This window comes from Narcine bancroftii, chromosome 5, assembly GCF_036971445.1.
Source record: "Narcine bancroftii isolate sNarBan1 chromosome 5, sNarBan1.hap1, whole genome shotgun sequence".
Lineage (NCBI taxonomy): Eukaryota > Metazoa > Chordata > Chondrichthyes > Torpediniformes > Narcinidae > Narcine > Narcine bancroftii.
The window spans coordinates 224900502-224924342 of record NC_091473.1 but is presented as its reverse complement, the minus strand read 5'-3'; the positions used below and the strand labels follow the sequence as shown (position 1 = coordinate 224924342).

The 23841-nt window shown below is 44.6% G+C and overlaps 1 protein-coding gene and 1 long non-coding RNA gene across 2 annotated transcripts in view; one reads left to right on the top strand and one right to left on the bottom strand.

The window, feature by feature from the left end:
- The window catches only part of LOC138765539 (transcriptional enhancer factor TEF-5-like), a gene marked incomplete at its 5' end in the record, with an annotated part of 196427 nt that overhangs the window by 115233 nt on the left and 57353 nt on the right, over positions 1-23841 (bottom strand). The window lies entirely within an intron of this gene.
- On the top strand, positions 1153-22692 carry LOC138764967 (uncharacterized). Its single transcript, XR_011358388.1, has 4 exons — positions 1153-1331; positions 2278-2379; positions 18655-18737; positions 21725-22692. It is a non-coding gene; the product is annotated as an uncharacterized lncRNA (long non-coding RNA).

Here is a 23841-nt window from a genome sequence, read left to right as displayed (position 1 = left end):
TTCTCCCCCTGCCCTCCCTCATTTTGTTTGGGCACCTGCCTATATTTTGCTCATACCTTGATGAAGGGCTCAAGCCTGAAACATTCGTGATGTATCTTTATCTACATAAAGTACACTGTTTGACCTGCTGAATTTCCACAGCGTTGTGTTTTTACTTCAATCACGGTGTCTGGAGACTCTGTGTGTTTTACTCCCTGCGTGTTGGGACTGAAGGGTTCCCAGTTTCACCCAAGCAGGGAAACATTGGATCCTATAACAAATGTCCTCAGATTATGTAGGCAGAAAGAACGTTGTACAGCAAGAGACAGAGGAGGGGATGTTGAAAATTCACTGAGAACCTGCATATATATGCAAGTTACAGTCAGAGCCAGTGAGGTATGAGATAATGGTGGGAGAACGTTGCAACTTCAGAGAAAGCTCAGAGGAAATGAAAACCCAAATTCATAATTGAAGGCAGAAATGTGCTTTATAGTCTATGCCATTTCAGATTCACATTTTAAAATAGTTTTCAAATCTTTGCAACGTCTCATTCCTGCACGTTAAAATCACCCACTCCAAGTCCACACCTAGAAGGGAGAGCAGCCAATCACTGAGACAAAACCTCTCATGGCTTCAGCTTCCACCACAAATCAGGCACATGGGGACACCCCCACTCACACGCATTTCTCTGCACAGCACACTAGCCTCGCTTGGAAACATGTCAGTCGGTGATTCTTCCTTGTCACCAGGTGCAAGTCTTAGAATACCCTACCAAATAGCACTGAAAGTACGGAAGTAAAACACAAAAAGCTGCTGACTTTCCCCAGCTTCGTGTTTTCACAAGCGCTAGAAGGACTGTACTGACTCAACATAGAAGAAACTCCCAACTCAAGGGCAATAAGCGATTGGGCATCATCTGATAAATGAATGAAAAGAATCCTTCCAGTATGTCTGTGTTTCACCAACTCTGAATTTTCCAGATTTTAATCAGACCGCCAATGGTGACAGCACATTCACCTACCGGCACACTCTGGGATGCCCTCCTGAAATCTCACTCCCTGCCAAAACCCCTTAACCCTTGGCATTTTTATCCCCTTGGTCAAACCTTAGGTCACTTGTCTCAGTCTGCTTGATGTCACAATTGTTTTGGTGACACTTCAGTAAAATCCAAGACATAAACACAAACTGTGGTGGCAACCATGTTCCATCGTTTCAGCTCCACCATCCATGTGAACTGAGAATTGTATGATCAATGGGTAATCGTGGCAGCACTCGGTCTCAGAACCAGTGAGCTGAAGCCTCAGAAGAGCTGAGAATAAAGTTCAACGGAATATTACTGTGCAGTACTAAGGGTGAGCAGCACTGTCGGGAGACAGTACTGAGGGAGGGTCACTCCGTTGGGCAGATGCTACTGGGGAGGGGGGGAGGTCACACTGTCAGGAGGATCAGTACTGAGGGAGGGTCACACTGTGAATGGTGGTACTACGGAGGGTCACACTCTTAGGGGGGTGTGGATGTAACACAGTGACATCTTCTGTCTGTGCAGGAGCCAACACTCAGTGCGAGGAGTTGGATCAAAACAAATCAATGCTCCCCTCCTCGAAGCATCCCTCAAATCAATCCCAATGCCCTTTCAAAGAAGCACATGATGTGTCATCTTTCAACTCTGCTTGCAGCTGTCTGTCAAGCCAGAGGTTTGAGACCTTTCAAACACTCCTTGATTTCAGACTCTGCAGGAGCAGACAGTCTAGGTCAGAGAAAATACTATTTCTCCAACTCCATTGCCCCGCGAGGTAAAAGATATACTCATCGCACAGTTCGCTGAGTAAATCATGTGGACATTCATCTGACATAATTCTGCTTCAGATGACTCCACGCCTCACAGTGTTTCCTTGTTCTAAGAGACTGCTTGTTAAGTTTAACTAGGTTTGTTGTCACAGCAAGAGTGGTGGGGTGTGGGCAACTCTCATAAAAGCTCATTGGCCTTTCAACTCCTAAAACTTTCAATTGTACATCTGACAATGGTATTTTTACATTGTGATGGTATTATAGTTCTGGCAGTGGAGACCCCAATGAATAATAGGGTGCTGGATCTCCAATAGAGAGAGCTGAGCTGGTGAAACAATAACCTGGCCTGGTAATGCACAGGGCCAGACATGTAACACAATAATCTGGTTAGTAATAGGTAGGTTGGTGATCTTGGCTAGTGCACAAAATGAGTGTCATAGATAGGATAGGTGGCCAGACTCTGTTTCCCATGGTGACAAGTGTCTAAAACTGAAGGGCTTATGTTTAAAGGTGATCCGAGGGCTATCTTGTTCTCATAAAGATGAGATGGTATCTGGAATGTGCTGCCAGAGGAGGAGGATCAGTGACAACATTCAAGAGACATCTGGACAGGTATTTGAATGAGCAGGGCCTAGAGGGATATGGAATTAATGCAGGCACTTGAGATTACTATGGGCAGGCATGATGGTTGGTGTAAATACAGTGATTTGAAGAGCCTTTTTCTACGATGCAGAGAAAGCTTGTTCCAGTGCCACCATGTCAGTGAGCAAACAGAACCATAGAACTTAACAGCACAAAAACAGGCCCTTCTGTTCTGTGCCAAACTATTTTTTTGCCTCGTCCCTCTGACTTGCACCCAGTCCATAGCCCTATCCAGTGCGGATTTAAATTCTTCTTAAATGTTAAAATTGAGCCTGCATTCACCACTTCATCTGGCAGCTCGTTCCACACTCTGTGTGAAGAAGTTCCCCCATGTGTTCCCCCTAAACTTTTCCCATGTCCACTGGTTTGTATCTCACTGACCCTCAGTGGGGAAAACCTACCAACATTTAATCTGCCTTTACTCCCCATAATTTTAAATATCCCCTCATTCTTTCTATACTCCAGGGAATAAATTCCTAACCTGTTTAACCTTTCCCTGTAACTCACTTCCTGAAGTATGGGCAGCATCCTAGTCAATCTTCTCTGCACCCTTTCAATCTTATTGATATCTTTACTGTATTCAAAATTTGGCCTCACCTATGTCTTATACAACTTTACCACAACATCCCAATTCCTATACTCAAAACTTTGATTTATGAAGGCCAGAATGCCAAAAGCTCTCTTCATATGAATTAACAATGGCTTCAGTGTTGACAAAAGCATACAAAAATGGCTTCACCAGTGTGTATCGGTGAAGAGAGCTCCTCCACCACCAGTATCTCCAGACCAGGTAGGTCTACCAGCCCTCAGGAGTTCCAACGCTGGCAACAGTACTTCAGCAAGGCAGCCTTCAACAACCATCCTCACAAGGTCACACAGGGGTCAGGCAATAAACGCAAGACTTGCCAGCACAACGGGAGGGAATAAAAGAAAATACTAACGTCAGCGAATCCGCAGCAGCAGAATGAGTGGAAAAGATGTGTGGGCTCAATCAAAGCCATCTGGCTAGAAACCCAATAAAATGTCCATTCCAACCACTAGATGGCAGCTCCCTCCTGCAGAGGAAGGGACTGATTCATTCCGGTCTGCTTCAAAATCTGAACATGATCAAAATTTTTCTCTGTTAAAAAGTATTTCAATCAATCAAGTATTACTTTATATATATTATTTTCTCTCCGCTCGAGGCTGAGGGAGAAAAAAAACATAAGGGTTTTATTGTGTAAATTTCTTTATAAGGTTATGCAGACCCAACTTCAAAGCCAAATTGTGTCCTGGAACGGTTCCATGCAAAAAGCCTTTACAGTTGCTGGAGATCCTTCTCTGTAACTCCTCCCTACACCCCTTGCCCCTATCAAGCTTGCCCTCAAGCAGCACTGATGTGCTAACCCAGCTAGGCCTCATTGCCGTGTTCAGGACAGCACGCAGACCCTCAGTGCCCCTTCGCGCCCAGTGTGGGATCTGAACATGGGATCGCAGGGGGCTGCGGAGAGCAGATCGTGGCGAGGACTTCAGAATGGTGGCGTGATTCTGCTGACAATAATTCAAGTTTATAAAGTGGCTGAGAAGAAGGTAAAGAAATTGAAGTCAGGCAGTCAATTGGTCTTTGGATCTTTCATTCACTGTCACTGCCTGTCTTCAGGGAAGGATTCTCTGTGGCATTAAAGAGATAACGCAAGCCCCTTGTGAGCTCTGAGACTGTTTCCCGAAACTTGTGTTTACACATATGAATCACACATTGGTGGTATGGCAATCTCTGGAGTGGAAGCTTTGGAGAGGGTGCAGAGGAGATTAAATTTAATCATTCAGCGCAGTAACGGACGCTTTCTGCCCACAAGCCCTTGCCACCAATCACACCCAAGTAACCTACAACCCCGGTACGTTTTGAATAGTGGGAGAAACTAGAAGAAGCACCCAGAGGAAACGCACGCACTCATGAGGAGAACATACAAACTCCTTAGATACAGCACGGATTCGAACCTGGATTGCGGATGCTGTAATAGCACTGCATTAACCGCAAACCATGCCAAGATTAGAGAAAACCCCATATCAAATAGAGAGTAAAGCACAAAAGTCTGCAGACACCACGAATGAGTACATAGATAACCAATGTTTCGGGCTTGAGTCCTTCATCAACAATCTCTGAATCGACGCTTATGTATCTTTATTTTTGGTATATAAAGTGCTCTGTTTGACCTACTGAGTTTCTGCAGTGTTCTGTTTCAACTTTTGCCTCAGAAAGCAAGGTTGACAGAACTCTGCTCTTTGAAGCGACAAAAGATGAGAGGATATACTTAATAGAACTATATATGATTATAAGGGGCTTAGATAGGTTGGGGCCCCAACAATGAAGACGCTGTTTACATCCGGTACCGCACGGATGGCAGTCTCTTCAATCTGAGGCGCCTGCAAGCTCACACCAAGACACAAGAGAAACTTGTCCGTGAACTACTCTTTGCAGATGATGCCGCTTTAGTTGCCCATTCAGAGCCAGCTCTTCAGCGCTTGACGTCCTGCTTTGCGGAAACTGCCAAAATGTTTGGCCTGGAAGTCAGCCTGAAGAAAACTGAGGTCCTCCATCAGCCAGCTCCCCACCATGACTACCAGCCCCCCCACATCTCCATCGGGCACACAAAACTCAAAACGGTCAACCAGTTTACCTATCTCGGCTGCACCATTTCATCAGATGCAAGGATCGACAATGAGATAGACAACAGACTCGCCAAGGCAAATAGCGCCTTTGGAAGACTACACAAAAGAGTCTGGAAAAACAACCAACTGAAAAACCTCACAAAGATAAGCGTATACAGAGCCGTTGTCATACCCACACTCCTGTTCAGCTCCGAATCATGGGTCCTCTACCGGCACCACCTACGGCTCCTAGAACGCTTCCACCAGCGTTGTCTCCGCTCCATCCTCAACATCCATTGGAGCGCTCACACCCCTAACGTCGAGGTACTCGAGATGGCAGAGGTCGACAGCATCGAGTCCACGCTGCTGAAGATCCAGCTGCGCTGGATGGGTCACGTCTCCAGAATGGAGGACCATCGCCTTCCCAAGATCGTATTATATGGCGAGCTCTCCACTGGCCACCGTGACAGAGGTGCACCAAAGAAAAGGTACAAGGACTGCCTAAAGAAATCTCTTGGTGCCTGCCACATTGACCACCGCCAGTGGGCTGATAACGCCTCAAACCGTGCATCTTGGCGCCTCACAGTTTGGCGGGCAGCAGCCTCCTTTGAAGAAGACCGCAGAACCCACCTCACTGACAAAAGGCAAAGGAGGAAAAACCCAACACCCAACCCCAACCAACCAATTTTCCCTTGCAACCGCTGCAATCGTGTCTGCCTGTCCCGCATCGGACTGGTCAGCCACAAACGAGCCTGCAGCTGACGTGGACTTTTTACCCCCTCCATAAATCTTCGTCCGCGAAGCCAAGCCAAAGAAAAGAAGATAGGTTGGACAGGAAACATCTTTTTCCTGGAGTGACAATACAAATACCAGAGGGCATTTGTTTAAGGAGGAAAGTTTAGGGGAAATACCAGACCTAAGATTTGTTTTCTTAAATCAGCAAGTGGTTACCTGAACTGTATTGTCTGGGGTGATGGTGGAGGCTGGTACAACAGGGACAATCAAAAGACTCTTTTGGCAAATGGATGCAAGAAAAATAGGTGATGCGTGCGTTGTAGGGAAGGAGTATATTGTTTCGGAGTAAGTTCATATGACACACACAAGACCCTTTATCTTGTGGCCAAGGCCTTTACACTGGACAAAGTTACAGTGGGTGGCCATTACATTCTTTGAAAGAACACGCCTCAATATTCATGTTTTTTTAAAGAAATATACTATCTAAAGATGTTCTATACTGTTCTAGAGCTGGAACAATGATGCACAGGCTCACCAGCTGTTATCCAAAACAGGGCAAGGACTCATGAGTCACCATCAATGTCTGTACAAAGTGGAAGGATTCGGCCCCTCTGAGCCATCAGCAGGAGACCTGCCAGCCACGCGACACTTTTGCAAGGATGAAGACTCTTCTGGGAGAATTTTCAGGCCTGGAGTCGCACCAATTTATTTAAATTGGGCAAAGAGAGAATTCGTTGCAGACTGTAGATGAGAAAGACCAGTGAGCTTGGTTAGACAGAGACTCTAAGAAAAAACCTTGCCCAAAGTACAGCTGCCGCATTATGATTCAGAAGCAACCGAAGACATAAACCTTTAAAACTGGGAAGTACTCGACAAAAGAACCCCAAAACTAAAGCAGCTCGACTGAGAAAGCAGAGTTTTTGCAATGAGAGCTGTACAGTGACTCCATTAATCACTGTGCTGTGCGTAATTGCCTGAGCTCCTGCCTCAGGCCTGACTTTGGTGGTTAACTACTTGAAGGTTGGCTCACTGCCTGAAAACAGGCCAAGAAAGGAAATGTTAAACCAGTCTGGTTGCATTCTACTCAAGACAATTTCCAGAGAGACCCAAAAAAAAAGGATAACTGTAATTATGACAATTTAAATACATTACACGGCTTTAGAACAACAAAAGACTTGGGAAAATCGCCATCTACTCCCTACTTCAAGAGCAGGTAGCCCAATGCAGGGGCTTCCACTGGAAAGCAACGCTCTATGGCTCAGACTTAAAATGAATGAATTAATCCTCAAATGCCACAAGTGAATAGGATCGCAGCCTGTGAGCAAGGCAATGGCAGCTGTGCATGGGAGACAAATGATTCAAAGTGCGCCAGCTGGGGCAGCACATTAACCCTCAGATCGCTGACCACATACCACAGGAAAAAGTGCTGATTGTTACCAGCACATCTGCCAGCACTGACCGCCTCCTCATTCCCTTGACTGGTAACAAAAATTTTGCTTCCTGAACATTTTTTGGTACATTTGATGGATTTTGGGCTGCTGGTCATGAAAATCTCTTTAAAATTTTCCTATCACATACCACTTTTCAGATATAACCCATTTATGGAATTTCCTTCATATTTTAAGTTCACTTCAAGTCTACAAAACCATGAAGTGCAGCGTGTCCGTGAAAATTCATTTTCTGCATCTGTACTTGGACGTCTTCCCTGCTGATCTTGGTGCAGTCAGTGATAAACATGGTCAAAGGTTTCATCAGGACATTGCAACAATAGTAAAAGCAGAATCAGGGCAATTGGAATCCATCAATGCCGGCCGACTATTGTTGGAGACTGATATGAGAGGCATCAGATGCTGAGAACAAATGAAAATCAGCGGCAAAACATTTTTAGGTCAGTTGAACTAACACAATGTGTGAGCATCATTATGCGATTAAACATGCTAAATTCAATAAAAGTTCATTTTACATTTCTCCAACATTCTACGTGATACAGTAAATTTGAAATTAGGTTTTTTTCTCTCTGCATTGCACAGTCAGTTTGTTTAGATTTCTTTATTTGTTTACATGTATACGTTGAATCGGTATTTTATTTTTGCATTGCCAGTAATTCTGCCTGGCTTGTTGATAAAGAATCTCAGTGTTGTACGTTATATGATGAATGTACTCTGACAATAAATCTGAACTAAAATTATCTTCGTGTTCAGCTTGAAATTGTTCGTTACAATCCCCAATTATTTTTCAGAAAGCCAATCTTTTGGGGAAAAAAAATTGTCAAGTGTAATTAAGATCAACAAACACCCTGCTGGAGGGCCACAAAGACAGTGGATGCTGGAGGGACTCAGCAGGTCAGACACCATCCATGGGCAGAAGTTTATCAGTCAGCATTTCAGCTTGGGGCCCTTTAACAAGACGATAGTGAAAAGTAGCAGATATTACATATATAGGGGGGAAAGAAAGAAATATAATATTGGGTAGGGATCTCTCTCTCCATAGAGCCTGCTTCAGATTCCAACATCTCTCATGCTTCCAGAAACAAGATATTTTAGTTCATATTGCATTTGTAATGAGTCCTTAGTTTTGCATTTATATCTCAATGGAGGCCTTTAGGAAAGGATATTCTGGCTGATATTCCATGTGCTACTGAGGGAGTTCAACACAGTTGCTGTTATTGTCCTCCAGATAAGATGCTAAATTGAGGCACTGCCTCCACTGTCATTTTATTATTTTGAAAGAGTGTCATCTCCACTGTCCACAATGTTTAGTCTTTTATCAACATGACTATGAAGTCTATCTAGTCATTTGCCCTTTGTGGGAATGGACCACATGCTAATTGCCTGCCACATAATCTATGTCATGACGGATGGTTGGACAGGTGCCCCTCAACTTACAATGGGGCTGCGTTCTGACAAACCCATCGTAGATCGGAAAAAAAAATACAGGTATACCTTGCATGACACCGAAAACCCTGTATTAGTCCCCATACTGATCCCACTGCCCCACTCTCTACCCACAGCCCTTTACCATTCCCAACACTGATCCCTCTGCCCCACTCTCTCCCAACAGCACAGTATCAGTCCCCAGACTGATCCCACTGCCCTGCTCTCTTCCGACAGCGCTGTATCAGTCCCTGCAAGCTTTCTGACTGAACCAAAAGAAATGATTGATCAAGGAGGCGCCAAAGGAGGAATTATCAATGTTTATTGGAAAAATCAACAATGCTTGCGATGACCTTACTCTAATGTACAAGTTGGACCATCATAAGTAGGGAAGCACCTGTAAGTGTTGCTGGGAAATCACAGGATCAAGAAAGACATAATACAAATACTCTTTCCAAATTCTCGCTTTAACATAATTGAATCTTTGACCAGACTTGCCTTCAACTTCTCAGCCTATTATTTCCCACTCTGTGGAATAGTATGCCATTCCACGCCAGTTGGAATAGCTGCACCAAAATGACCATCAGGCAGCCTGTTGTGCCAACTTGTGAAATCTCACTCCACTAAATATTAAACAGTAAAAGGGAATTTTTTAATGCTCCTTTCATGAGCCATGGCCAATTTTTAAATTTAGACATTTAGCACAGGAGCAAGCATTTCCAGCCCACAATCCAGTTCTGCCTAATTACATACAATTGACCGAAAACCATACGTTTTGAAGGGTGGGAGGAAACAGGAGCATCTGGAGGAAACCCGTGCAGACACAGGGAGAAACTTACAGACAGCACTGGATTCGAACATGGGCGCAGACCAATGACTACAGTGTAACAAATAATTAAAGCATCAGTCGCATCATTTTGCCTTTTTATTACCTCTCAATCCTCTTTTTTCCAGCGTCATATCTCTGGACCATGAATCTGATCACACTGATTGGATCTATCATGGGGCATACATTGTACTAGGCTGGGACTTCAATCACAATAATATCTGCAGGACACAAAGATGCTTCAAAACAAGGATGCGCATTTTATTCTAGGATAACAATAAGGGCACACCCACTATTTGCAATTTTAAAAAAAACGTATTATACACAAATACACCATTCCATTTGCTTACATGATCAATTCTCAAACTTTGTTTTTGGTTGTGGCCCCCTTAGGACTCCGCTCAAAGCTTATGGCCCCCTTCCCTGTGAAACAGTCGTTTAGTTGATTTCTTCTGTCCATTTCTCCTACCGACTACAAAAATAAATTTTATGATTACAGTCCGTGGCCCCCAGTGGGGCCATATGGCCCGTGCTGTGAATGGCAAGTTGAGATGATTAATTATTTGTTTAAAGGCGTTAAGTGTCCCCCTCCTTACTTCAACAAAAGTACTTTTTCTTAATTAATTTGTGGTTGGCTCTGGCAATGTCAACAGTGACTGCCACCTTAGATAAAGGATATCTAGGAATCAACCACCATGGTGGCCTCTGTAGCCCCTTTTAAACTGCAGCCCTGGGTAGCCCTCCTGGGACCCAGGTGCAATTGATTACTGGGGCAAAACTGCTGGAAGCACCTTTTAAATTACAGGGGGATCTACCCATTAAATCACCAACCCGGTGATTTAAGGGTGGGGGGTCCCTCCCCCACAATGACACATCACACACTCACTGGAAGTACAGCCGGATGTTTGGATGCTGGCTGCCCAGTGACGCATGCACGCAAGCACTGACATCACCAGAATAAGCGGGTCGGTCATTTTCCTATTCAAATCGCCTGTGGACGTGACCTAGGTAAGATGAAATGGGTTCCCTGACTACCTAAGATCGGTCAGGGAGCCGGTTGGATTTTGACGGGGTTGACCAGCTTAGACTCTTTCTAATTGCTGCGTAACTGGGGCACTAACCGGGCAAATTGCCCGGTTAACCCCATTTTACATAGCAGTTTGAAAGGGCCTAGTAATGAGTCAGTGGACTACAATTTCTCCCTGATGAACAAGAGGGGCTTTTAAATAACAATTTGGTTGCTCTGTTTGTTACTGGAGCTAACTCTATAGCTTTTTTTTAAATTCCAAATTTACTGAATGATGCTCATTAGAATCCCCCAGTCTCTTGGCCGCCCAAAAGTCACAATCCCTGCCAATGTCACAAAGGTCTTGTATCTGCCTGGACCATGAATACAGGTTCAGAACTTGCCATCAATACAGCCCAGAAACCCAAGGCTGCCCACTCTCCAAGATTGAGCAGTAGTTTCCACAAACTGATGAGCAATCTGTTGCAAACAGCATAAATCGGAGGATTAATAAATCAAATCTTTGAACAATTATTTTCACCGTTCTTAAGAACACAGGAGATTGTTAATTCACAAGAGGCTACAGCTGACGTGGACTTTTTACCCCCTCCATAAATCTTCGTCCGCGAAGCCAAGCCAAAGAAGAAAACAGGGCGAGAGGGCTGTTTGAGAGGGTCAGAATTCACCCAGTTAGAAGTAAAGGGTCCCCTCACTTTTTGATTGGCTGCAAGAAGGTGGGAACTGCAAAGGTAGACAACCAATGGCAAGCATTTCAGATTCTCCAGGAAATAAATTAAACGAGCAGCTGGCTCCCAGCAGCAGCCCTTCAAATGACCCGTTTTAAATACATCTTTCTGTGGCTGCAGACATGCACTTTTAGTGTTGGTACGTCTGATGTGGTCAAAAGTAACCAAAAGAAAACCCCCAATGGAGTTCAAGCAGAAAACACTCAGGCCTGCAGAGATCTGGACTGTAAGGTCAGAGTCTGTGAGCAAGTTGGCTGAATAAATAAGAGGAGTAAGACACAAAGGTCTGTGGACGCCATGAAGGAAGTAAAAACACAATGCTGAAGAAAAATCAGGTCAAACAGCATCTGTGTGTTCCCCTCTCATTGCTCCCTGTTTGAAGAGCTCAAGCCCGAAACGATGGCTATGTATCTTTGCTATATAAAGTACACTGATTGACCTGCTGAGTTTCTCCAACATTTTTTTTTAAGTTTAGCTGAATAAATGTCTGTGTTTAACCATTTACAGGGTGGCACGTTAGCATAGGGGTATCGCAACGTTATTACAGCGCTGGTGACTCAGGTTTGCATCCAGTGCTATCTGCAAGGAGCTTGTACGTTCGCTCCAGATGTAGAGGTTTGGTAGGTTAATTGGTTGCATGGGTGTATTTGAGTGGTGTGGGCCTGTGGGCCGGAAGGGCCTGATGCTGCAAGTCTAAATTACTTGGCAGGATTCGGCCGCTGAGAGATCATCGGCCAATGCAACCAAGCAAATTGCTTTGTTTATTGGTAAATTATTTAATCTTGGCCCCAAACATCTGTATGGATCAGTTAGATGCACTTTGGTGTCCGTCATGTGGCTTTAATTCAACTCCCACCCACTTGAATACAAGAAACAGGAGTCAGCCTTTCACCATTTCCCTTCCTGTTACCTCAGCAACATTTTCCCGCACTTAACCCTTTCCGCTTGATTCACTTAACACACAAAAATCTTCCAAACAGATTTTCAGATTTCAGTTTTATTGTCAGAGTAAATATATGACATCACGGACAACCCTGAGATTCCTTTTTCCTCCATGTAGATTTACCACTATAAAAACTATACACAATGTACATATGCAAACGTATAAGAAAATCTAAGCAAACTGTGCAATATGGAGAAAAATGTTTTAAAAATCAATAAAGTGCAAAAGTCCCTCACTGAATTTGATGTTGAGGGGTCTGATGGAGGGGTAGCAGCTATTCCTGAACCTGGTGCTGCATACCTTTGGCACCTATACCTCTTTCCTGATAGTAGCAACGAGATCAGTGTGTGCTTGGTGGTGTGGATCCTTGATGATTGCTGCAGCGTTCCCTATAGATTTTCTCGATGGAGGGGAGGGTGATGTCCTGGCCTGTCAGGGTTTCCGAAGTCACACCAAACCTCCTCAAACTCCTGAGTAACTAGAGGCGCTGATGTGCTTTCTTCTTGATGCCATTAGTGTGTTGGTTCCAGGAAAGTTCCTTTGAGATGATAATTGCCAAAAAACTAAAATTTGCTCACCCTCTCCAATCTAAACCATACTCAACCCTCTTGGACAGCATGCTAAATATCAGAGCACCGATGGTATAGGGATTACTCAAAATGGTATGTGAGTGGAACGAAAGAGGTTGAGAACTATTTGTTCATATGGATGTGGGCCAAGTGTGGGTGGGACATTTTTGTCGGCTGGGCAAAGTTGGGTCAAAGGGCCTGTTTCCATGCTGTTTGACTCTACATTGGATTCATGATGCCAATGTTCACTGGAATGTAAATCCCTCGATTTAAATCACGCATTTCCATATATGCGGTTTTGTCGCACAGTTACTGTCACTGATTGGCACTTTCTCCCTGGTCTTGTGGGAAGAAAGTGCTGAGAGACTGTTCACCTCATTTGAGGATCACACGTATCCTGCAATCATTCAACCACTCAGTTGAGACACAGTTGACATGGAGAGCACAAGAGGTGTGCTGAGCAGAGCATATGGAGGTAGTGTTGATATGTGGATTTGCAGGTAATCAGAGGTAACATTGGTGTGTGGCATTGAGAGTATTGTGGAGATGGTGCTCTTGGATGAATTTAAAAATATATATAGTTAGTGTTCATGCACTGGCCTGAAGGTAAATGGAGCTGGTGTTGGAGTAGATTTAAACATTTCTGGAATGAGTGTTGGTGTTTAGATGTGCGAGTACATGGATAAGCGTATACAGAGCCGTTGTCATACCCACACTCCTGTTCGGCTCCGAATCATGGGTCCTCTACCGGCATCACCTACGGCTCCTAGAACGCTTCCACCAGCGTTGTCTCCGCTCCATCCTCAACATTCATTGGAGCGCCTTCATCCCTAACATCGAAGTACTCGAGATGGCAGAGGCCGACAGCATCAAGTCCACGCTGCTGAAGATCCAGCTGCGCTGGGTGGGTCACGTCTCCAGAATGGAGGACCATCGCCTTCCCAAGATCGTGTTATATGGCGAGCTCTCCACTGGCCACCATGACAGAGGTACACCAAAGAAGAGGTACAAGGACTGCCTAAAGAAATCTCTTGGTGCCTGCCACATTGACCACCGCCAGTGGGCTGATATCGCCTCAAACCGTACATCTTGGCGCCTCACAGTTCGGCGGGCAGCAACCTCCTTTGAAGAAGACCACAGAGCCCACCTCACTGACAAAAGACAAAGGAGGAAAAACACAACACCCAACCCCAACCAACCAATTTTCCCCTGCAACCACTGCAACCGTGTCTGCCTGTCCCGCATCGGACTTGTCAGCCACAAACGAGCCTGCAGCTGACGTGGACATTTACCCCCTCCATAAATCTTCGTCCGCGAAGCCAAGCAAAAGACATGGAGCTGGTATGGAGCTCAGTGTCTGAGGAGAATACTTTCATTGTCTTCGGAGGGGGTTGTCCTCAGCATGACCACAAAGAAGGTAGCAATAGAGCAATGTCGAAACGTATGCAGAGGCTTTCGGGAGACACAGTGACTTCTGCAGGCAAGGTCAGAGAGTCTCCACAGAGGAGCAAGCGTTCTATTTCAGTGTTGCCCAGAAGCAGCTGCTATAATCCCACACCCTAAACCCCTACCTCCCCCCCGCCTCAAGCAACAGGAACAGCTGAAGATCAACGGTTTCTCGCAGGGAGGGGAGTCACTACTTTAACTGTTTGAGTGCCATGCCCTATTTGGAGATAATGGTGATAATGAGTTTATTGTCACGAACATTGTACAACGTACACATGCACGGAAATTCTTACTTGCTGCAGCCAAGCAGGTACCTCAAAAAGAAAAAAAATACATTTATAATATCATACCTTAAATTACATTTAAAAAATCATAAATACAAAAAGTGGATAATGAATAAGATGGCAAATATGCAAAGTATTTCTATCCATCAATCTCTAACCTCCAAGACGTAATTTTGTTTAGACATGTAGCACAGTAACAGGCCATTTCGGCCCACGAGTACATGCCGCCCAATTTACAGCCCATTAACCTACACCCTCAGTACGTTTTTTGAATGGTGGGAGGAAACCGTGGAGTCCCCGGAAAAAACCTACATAGATACCGGGAGAACATGTGAACTCCTTAAGGACAGCACAGGATTTGAAATCTGGTCTGGGCCCGATCACTGGCGCTGTAAAGGCCCTGCGCTAACCGCTACTCCAACCATCGAGTATTTTGTTCAGTTTTGGTCACCTCATTATAGGAAGGATATGGAAGCTATTGGAGAAGGTGCAGAGGAGATTTACCAGGATGTTGCCTGGATTGGTAAAGGTTCCAATATTGTCATGTAATACTACATTTAGAATGTAATATACGTGAAATTCTTTAACTTTGTCTACTGTAAGGAAGACAGAGAATCACCTCTTTGTCCAGCGTCCCTCACAGAAATGAGGCCCCAGTGAGGAATGAACTCACAGACCCTGGTTTACAAGCCCAGTGCTCTAACCACTGAGCATGGAAAACAAGTCTTATGAGGCAAGCTTAGCAGAGCTGGGACTGTTCTCTTTTTGGAGCTTAGAAGGATGAGAGGAGACTATAAAGATCTACAAGATTAAGAGAGGCATAGATAGGGTGAACAGCCAGCCCCTGTTTCCCAGGGCAGGAAGAGCAAACGGCAGATGTACAAAGTTAAGGGAGGGATGTTTAGCGGAGAGATCAGGGGTAAGTTTTTTAAAAACACAGAGAGTTGTGGGTGAAGTTAGAACATAGGACATTACAACACCTACAGGCCTTTTGGCCCACGATGTTGTACTGACCTATGTCAACCTACTCCACAACAATCTAATCCTCCCTATCATACATCCATAATCCTCTGGCCTTTTATTTACATCCATGTCCTTAAGTCTTTTGAATGGTGCTGTGGCACCAGCTTGCACCACCATCTCCAGCAATGCATTCCAGCCACCCTCTGTGCAAAAAAAACTTTCCTCTACTCAACGTAAACAGATGTCCTATGGTATTTGCTGTTGTTTCCCCAGGAAAAAAATCCAGCCTATCTAAGCCCCTCACAATCGTAAACATCTCTGTTAAGTCATCTCTCATCCTACGTTGAGCCTGCTTTGCTGCCAGTTGTCCAAGAGTACTACTTGTGAAGTAGTAGAACAACACAATATTATGTGGATATGTTTGGAACTTTTTATGACCTCAGGACATCCCGACCGTCCTGTGCTGTGTTCGCTACTTCTTCAGCCCATTAGGTCTATACTGATGGTCAAACACTCATTAACATGCATCTCACTGCATTGCTATAAACTTGCCCAGATACTTACCCCTGGGGGAAGCCTTCAGTGGCCAATTAACATACCAACCTGCACACCTTTGGAACACAAGGGATCGAGAGCACCCATGGGAAATCCCCAGGCAGTGCACGTAAGCTGCATATGGACAGAAGTGGAGGTCAGGATTAAGCCCAGGTATCTGGAGCTGTGAAGTAGCTGCTCAACTCGTTGTTCCACTCCTGAAACACTCAGTGAAGACTGGTCATCATTCTAATGTGGAATGACAGCAGCCAGTTCACGTACAACAAGCTCTCACGGGCAACAACTGGAAGACCACGGGATGACCTTGTGTCTACGAAATGGGGGTTTGAAGCAAATGTTTGGAAAGCTGCCACTGATGTATACAAACATAGGGTTCAACTCCTGGGGCAGGTGGAGGCCTCAGCCCTTCGAGCTTGTTTTGCTGATGGTGCCTGACCTGATTGTAACCTCAAATATGTGTTCCTGTCCCTCCATGGGATGTTTTATTGCCTTTCAAAAATCTGTCCACCATCGTCTTAAAAATATTCAACCACTCTGCCTGTAATACCATTTGCAGAGAAGAATTCAACGGTTCCTCTCTCTTAAACAAGCACCCAAAGTCATGGATTGTCCCACATATCCTGTCCATATCCATCCTGTCAAAACCCTCTAGGATCTTGTGTGTTTCAATGAAGTCCCCTTCCACTCTCCAAATACAGGCCTTCCCATCCAATCTTTCCTCCAAATAGAATCTGGTCATTCCAAATATTAGGCTAGTAAACCTCTCATGAACTGCTTTCAATACTTTAACCAAAACCAGGCAAAATCTCCTTCAAACAAAGAGACAAAATCTGTGCATAGATCAGATGTAACACAAGCAAATTCTCCCAAGCATAACCCCTTGAAACCTTCTGACAACAAAAAAAATATATCCTTCGGTTTCCTAATTATTTATTGGATCTGGAAACTGGCTTTAGCTCCTGTGACCTAGGTTTGAATCTGCCACTGTGTGTAAGAACATGCTCTACCCAAGCCCGCATGGGTTCTCCACGGGTGCTCTGGTTTCCTTCCACATTCCAAAGATGTTCAGGGTTGGTAATTAACTGGTCACATGGGTGTCATGGGCCTATTACCACACTATATATCTAAATTATTTCAAATTATTATTGAAGAATTCAGCAATGGCCATTGCCTCACATCTTTTCTCCAGTCCACAATTTCTTTGTTTATCCTGGTTGCTCCATTTAATTAACTCTCAAGTCTCACTTCTGTTCCAACCAGTGTTCCAACTGCAGCTGACTGGTGATTTGTAACATGGATGATCACCTAGTTATTTCAGCTCACTGGCCCACTATCTGAGGCTTCCCTCATTGCTGCTACACATTTTGTGATAGCCTTAGCTGATCATTATTCACACTCCCTTGGCTTATATTCTCCAGATCTCATCGAGGGCTCAGCACTTCAAATTCCTTGGCGTCAACATCTCCAAGGACCTGTCCTGGAGACTCCGCGTTCATGCAATCACAAAGAGGCCTCACCAGCAGCTCTACTTTGTGAGGAGGTTCGGTGGAGAACATTCTGGCCGGTTGCACCGCTGCCTGGTACAGAGGCGCCAACTCTCAGGACAAGAGTAAACTACAGAGGGCTGTTAACTTGGCCTGTGACCTCACAGGCACCAGACTTCATTCCATTGAGGACATCTACATGAAGCGGCATCTTAAAAAAAGCAGCCTCCATCCTCAAGGACCCCCCACCAACCCCAGGCCATGCCCTCTTCACTCTGCTACCATCAGGGGAAAAGTACAGGAGCCAAAAGTTGAACACTCAGTGGCACAAGGACAGCTTCTTCCCTGCTGCCATCATCAGATTCCTGAACAATCTATGAACCAGACTTTGTTGTGTATTATTATTGCAATTATTATTTTTACAGTAAATGCTGTAAGAAGGTTATAATATGAATATTTGCACCTGATGTTGCTGCAAACACTGAATTTCATGAAAATAAATCCTGATTCTGATAGCATCTCATTCCCTTCCATTTTAAGTAATCGTGACATCCCAGATTTTGCGTTGAGGTTCCACGTGAAACAGAGCTGCATTTAACTCTTGCCTGCCCAAATCAAAATTATATTATCAGCTCCTGAACCTTAACCTGTTCAACAAGGGAGTCGACCGCATTCATGCCATCCGCAAAGTAACCCTTGTAGTAATGTTAGCAGCACCAGCCAGCGGGACTGGTGTTCGAATCCCGCGTTGTCTGTAAGGAGTTTATACGTTCTCCCTGTGTCTGCACGAGTTTCCCCTGGGTGTTCCGGTTTCCTCCTACCATTCAAAACGTACAGGGTGTGGCAGGTTAATCGGGCGGCAAGAGTGAGTGGGCCGAAAGGGGCTGTGTACGTAAATTTAAATAATAAGCTGAAGAGGTCCAAAATAAAAATCCCCCAATAAAAATTAAATGGTAAACATTATCCCAAACCAACACCAACACCAGCAAAACATCAACGACCCATTATGTAGTTCCTAGATGGCCCAAGTTGATCCTCTGACAACAATCAAATCCTGTTGCGTTCTGGGAAATTATTTACTTTTTCCCCGATCACATGCTGTGTAAAAAGCTCAGAACCGGAATGGGGGTGTCATTCCAGTTTCAACATTTCATTGCCTAGACCCCTTGTCATTTTCTGCACTGCAGGCAATCTGGGACCAACTGGGCTAACGAATACGGTGTCACAGTCAATGTCGACGCAGTCCCGCCTCTTTCGATACCACCACTAGGTAAGCTCTCATGTCGATATGTTTAATTGCATTGGGTGTAAGGTTTATAAATGCGGATTGGCAAGTGGACACGTATTTCTTTGCTGGGACTTTGTCTCGAATGCCACCGCTCATCACCCGGCCGAGGAGGAATGTTAAAAAATGGTTAATAGTTTAATGGGCATCTAAGTGGGACATCAGACAGGCGAGGGTCAGAACCAAGGACGTGTACTAGATTAATATCTCTCAGAAGGGCTAGAATGAAAGCTAGGGAGAAGGAGGTGGTGAGTGCAGTGGCGCTGCATGTCCCACTTATGTTTAACGTCACAGTTGACGTCGACGCAGTGGCGCTGCACGTCCCGCCTCTTTACATACAAAATGGCGGACTGAAAGAGATTTGGAGTTTTGGTCGTTCCAGTGTGAGCAACCAATGGCAGGAGAATGGAGACTCTTCATAACGGTAAAATCCTGCGAAGGTGGTGTAAAAATCATAAAAGAGATAGACCTTAAGAAGCAACTTAAAGGATGAAAGAGAGTTCCAGAGCTGGTCCTGAGGCAGTTGAGGCATGGAGCTTACAGGGGGGGGGGGGGGGGGGGAGTTAATGGAGACAGCAAAGCCTAAGGCCATGGAGAGATCTGAAAACAATATGACATTTTTAATTGAGACACTGTCTACACAGGAGCCTATGTAAATCAGCGGTAGGATACTCCCTGATGACTATCAGATGCAGGTAGCAGTGTTTTGGATGACACAAGTACTGTTGTCAATGGATACCTGAGATCAAAGTTCATTGTGAAGATATAATTGAATATTATCAGTAGAAATGCTCCAGAGAATGGATGGCTCAGGCCAAAGGTTGGAGTGAGAAAGCCTTTCTCACCAGTGTAAGGGTTCCATCACCCAACCATATCCTTCATTTTTACAACAACTTGATCCCATTGACAAAAGATGATGAACACAAGAGTTGGCAAAAGACCAGGGTACTTGAACCAGTTCACTTAATGAACAAACTATCCTAAGAACATGAGAGGTCTCTCCACGGATTCATCAATAACGTGGGGGCGGGGTCATGAATGAGCAACACCCAAGAAACCAGCCAACCCACTGTACCTTTTAACATACTTGTACACTGGCAATACATCATCTGTCCTTTTGAGTACACTTAAAGGTCAAGCGTGCCCGGAGTCACAGAGGCGTATCTGGGCAAGGATGGCAGACTTCAAGGGCAGGGAAAGGCTCAGTGGGTCAGGCAGCACCTGTGGAAAAGAAGCAGTCAAACGTTTTGGTTCTGCCATCAGAGGGTTGCGGACCCAGAACTTTGACAGCTCATCTTTCCACAGATGCTGCCTGACTTGCTGAGTTTCTCCCCCCCCCCCCCCACCCCCTCGGCCGCCACTCCCAATGTTTTGTGGGGGTTTTTTTTGCAGATTTCCAGCAGCTACAGTTTGCATTCAATTTACAAGGAGGGCAGACTTCCTTCCCAGAAGAACAACAGTGAAGCAGATGGATTTTCATCATCCACCAAGTCCCACAGTCACTGTTACCAACACGGTTTATTTAAATTCCAGATTTATTCAATTACTTCAATTCAAATTGGCCAGCAGAGTGTTGGCCAATTTGAATTGAAATAATCTCCATCTCCAACTCTCCAACTCTCCAATGATTTATCTACCTCATTACTGGGCCTCAGGGATGTGACCGCTCCTTAACTAATTGTACTCCCTTCTCAACAGTGTTGCAATTTAAAACTTCAAGAGGAGTTTAAGATCACATAATTTGAAGAGCAAAGGGTCAACAGCAAAGGGTAAACAGGTCAACATCTCTGAAGATCTATCCTGGAGCCTCCATGTCGAGGCAATCATGAAGAAGGCTCGCCAGTGGCTAAAATTTGTGAGGAGTTTGAGGAGATTCGCTATATCACTAAAGACTCTCGTAAACTTCCACAAGTATCGTGAAAAGCATTCTGGCTGGTACAGAGGTACCTATACTCAAGACACTCCAGAGGGTTGTTAACTTGGCCAATGACATCATGGGCGCCAGTCTAAACTACATCAAGGACATCTCTATAAGAGGCAGTGTCTTAAGAAAGCAGCCTCTATTCTCAAAGATCCCCACCACCCAGGCCATGCTCTCTTCACTCTGTTACCATTGGGAAAAAGGTACAGGAGCCTGAAGACAAGCACTCAGCGGCACACGGACAGCATCTTCCCCTCTGTGATCAATGAACCATTGACACAGTCTTACTTCGTCTTTTTCTTTTCCTTGCCCTATTTTTGTTTATTTGGTAATGTGGTTTATATAAATGTTTGCACTGTGACGCTGCCACAAAACATTGAATTTAGTTAAGTTCATGACAATAAATTCTGACTCTTAAAGTCTGCAGTTATTGGGGTCAAGAACAATACACACATATGCTGGGAAACTCAAGCAGGTCACGCGCCATCCAAAGAAAGTAAAGGGTAACCAATGTATCAGGCCTGGGCCCTTCATTGGGTGTAAACAAAATAGGCAGCCCCCTGAAATAATAAGGGGGAGGAGGAGAGGAGGGAGGAAGGATAAGGGGAAGGAGCACAGTCCTACAGTTCTACTGAATTGAAACAGGTCTTTCGGCCCAACCTGTCCGTGGTGACCAAGGTAAACATCACCTGACAGAGGGCCCAGCCCAAAATGTTGGTACTCTTTACTTCCTACAGATGTGTTGCAATTTAAATCTACAGGAGGAGTTTAAGATCACATAATTTGAAGAGGAAGGGGTTGTGCTGAAGAGTTAAGCAGGTCAACATCACTGAGGATCTGTCCTTGGAGCCTCCATGTCGAGGCACTCATGAAGAAAGCTCGCCAGTGGCTACACTTTGCTGAGTTTCTCTAGCATATTTGTGCATTGCAGGAGATTGAGCAGGGGCCTTTGCCATTGTTGCGTCAGGAGAGCAAAATTATGCAGAATAAACTAAATGATCAGACAGATGGCAGTCAGCGAAGCTAACCTTGACGTTACTTCCAACACTAGAAATGTTTGAAGAAAAATCACAGAACTAAAAGACAATGGATCTGTCTGGAAGTTAGATCGAGAGAAAGTTGAAGTTCGAAAGGAAGATTAAGTAATTTCACTGAAACACTTGAGTGATGCAAAGTGCCAGGATGAGGTGAAGACATGAAGCCCCTTTGAGAACATTACATGAGAACATGGTCCCTACAAATGCAATTATTTTTTCCACTGTGCACCGTGCCTGAATTCTATCTCTGCATGTTGCCCTCATTTGTAAGTAGATACTTGACCAACTTTTTTTTTAAGGAGTTGACTGACAGCAGCACACAAAGCAACTCTGAACACACGTGCTGCTTTTGACGTTAACTGCTAAAAGTAGTGGAAATTCAGCATTCTTTCACTGGAACACATTGAACACATTGCCTAAACCTGCTTCGCACACTTCTCTTGCTCTGAGAACCACCTTGATTGCAACGATTAAAAAAAAGGGAGCTCCCCAATGCTGAGAAAAGGGATGGTCCAACAAAGCCAGCTGAAAGCAGCTCCAAAGCTTCCAGCAGTGATGCCACCTCACTTCCTAACAGCAGCTGGTTTAACAAAGTGATGAAGTGGTGTTCATTTCAGAGAACAGCCCTCATCTTCAGAGATTCAGGTTCTGTCTTAAACCCCAGAGCAATCTGTGTGGAGTATACAGGTAGCCCCCGCGTTGAAAATGCCCAATTTACAAACAACTCATACTTGCGTGCCAAGAAGCCAACCAGAAGTAGAATGCCATGAACCTCCAGTTGGAGCCTGGTTATGCTGTAGGGTTCTCTCACATGATGCTGCCATTACCCAGGAGGGAGAGAGCAAGTGGGGGGGCAGGCAGGAGGGAGTCTGGATGCGAGCGCTTTAATAACAGCAAATTATCCAGATGATGACATTCACTGAAGTGCTGTATCATTTTTTATAACATTATCGCTGTAAGTCAATAAAAGCATGGCTCTTAATTCTTCACTACAAACCTGTCTGTCTCACACATGAGTATCGTGTGAGAATAAATCAAAATCACAAATATATAAAAATTTACAAAGTCGATTCCTTCATGTTACAGAAATACTATCAAATTTTCATATATATATACATATACATAAATGTGGACACACATACACACAAAACAATCATTAGACTATCTAGGAGAAATTAATTTTCTGCTTTTGTAACTGCGGTAATGTTTATGATGTTTAAAAATACTTAACGCACCTGTTCTGACTTTCATACAAATCTGAATTAAAGACAGACCGAGGTTAACGGAACTCATTTTTAACCCGGGGACTACTTGTAAATGTTCTCCCTGCAACACATGGGGTTCTCACAGGTGCTCCCATTTCTTCCTGCATCCCGAAGACAGATGGGTTGGGAGGTTAATTGGCTGTAAATCACCCCTAGACCACAGCTGTGGCAGGAGAATCTCAGGGGGTGGAGAAAAGGCTCATTCTATGAGAGTCCAGGAAGGAGCGAATGTCAACATGGGTGATGACCCAGTGATGTTAGGCAATAAACTGGAAAGCAGGGGACAAACAAGCTTGAGACTGACCAAGACAAACCCTACAGAACAATGATGCTATAATGCACAAGCTTGAGAAAACCATTTCTATAATCAATTTCCTGTGGGGGAAATTGTGTCTTCAAAGGAATATTCAGATAACAAAGAGAGAAAACCATAAGCTTTATCACAAAAAGAAAGAGGTTGAAAAACAGGAAAGCTCAGAGAAGGATAACAGAAAATCTGTAGATGCCAAGGTTGGGTATTATAAGCAAAATTGCTGGTGAAACTCAGCAGGTTACACAGCATCTATGGAAGTCAATGGTAGTCGACTTAGGCTAAGTCCTTTGTCGGGAACATAAGAGGATGATTAGAGTGGAAAGGGCCTAGGTAAATGGAATCCACACCAATGGCAGGGTGAAAGAATCAGGGAGGAAGAGAAGGGAGAACTGACCATGTGTAGAGATCTCTGAGGGTTTGCATGTGTTAGGACAGGGGTTTTGGTTAAATTTATAGGGTGAGGAGATAGAAAGTTGGCACAGGTCTCGTGGTAATAAAATCAATGGGTCAAGGTTAGAATGGGGAGAGGGTATAGAAATGGAGGTGATAGGGA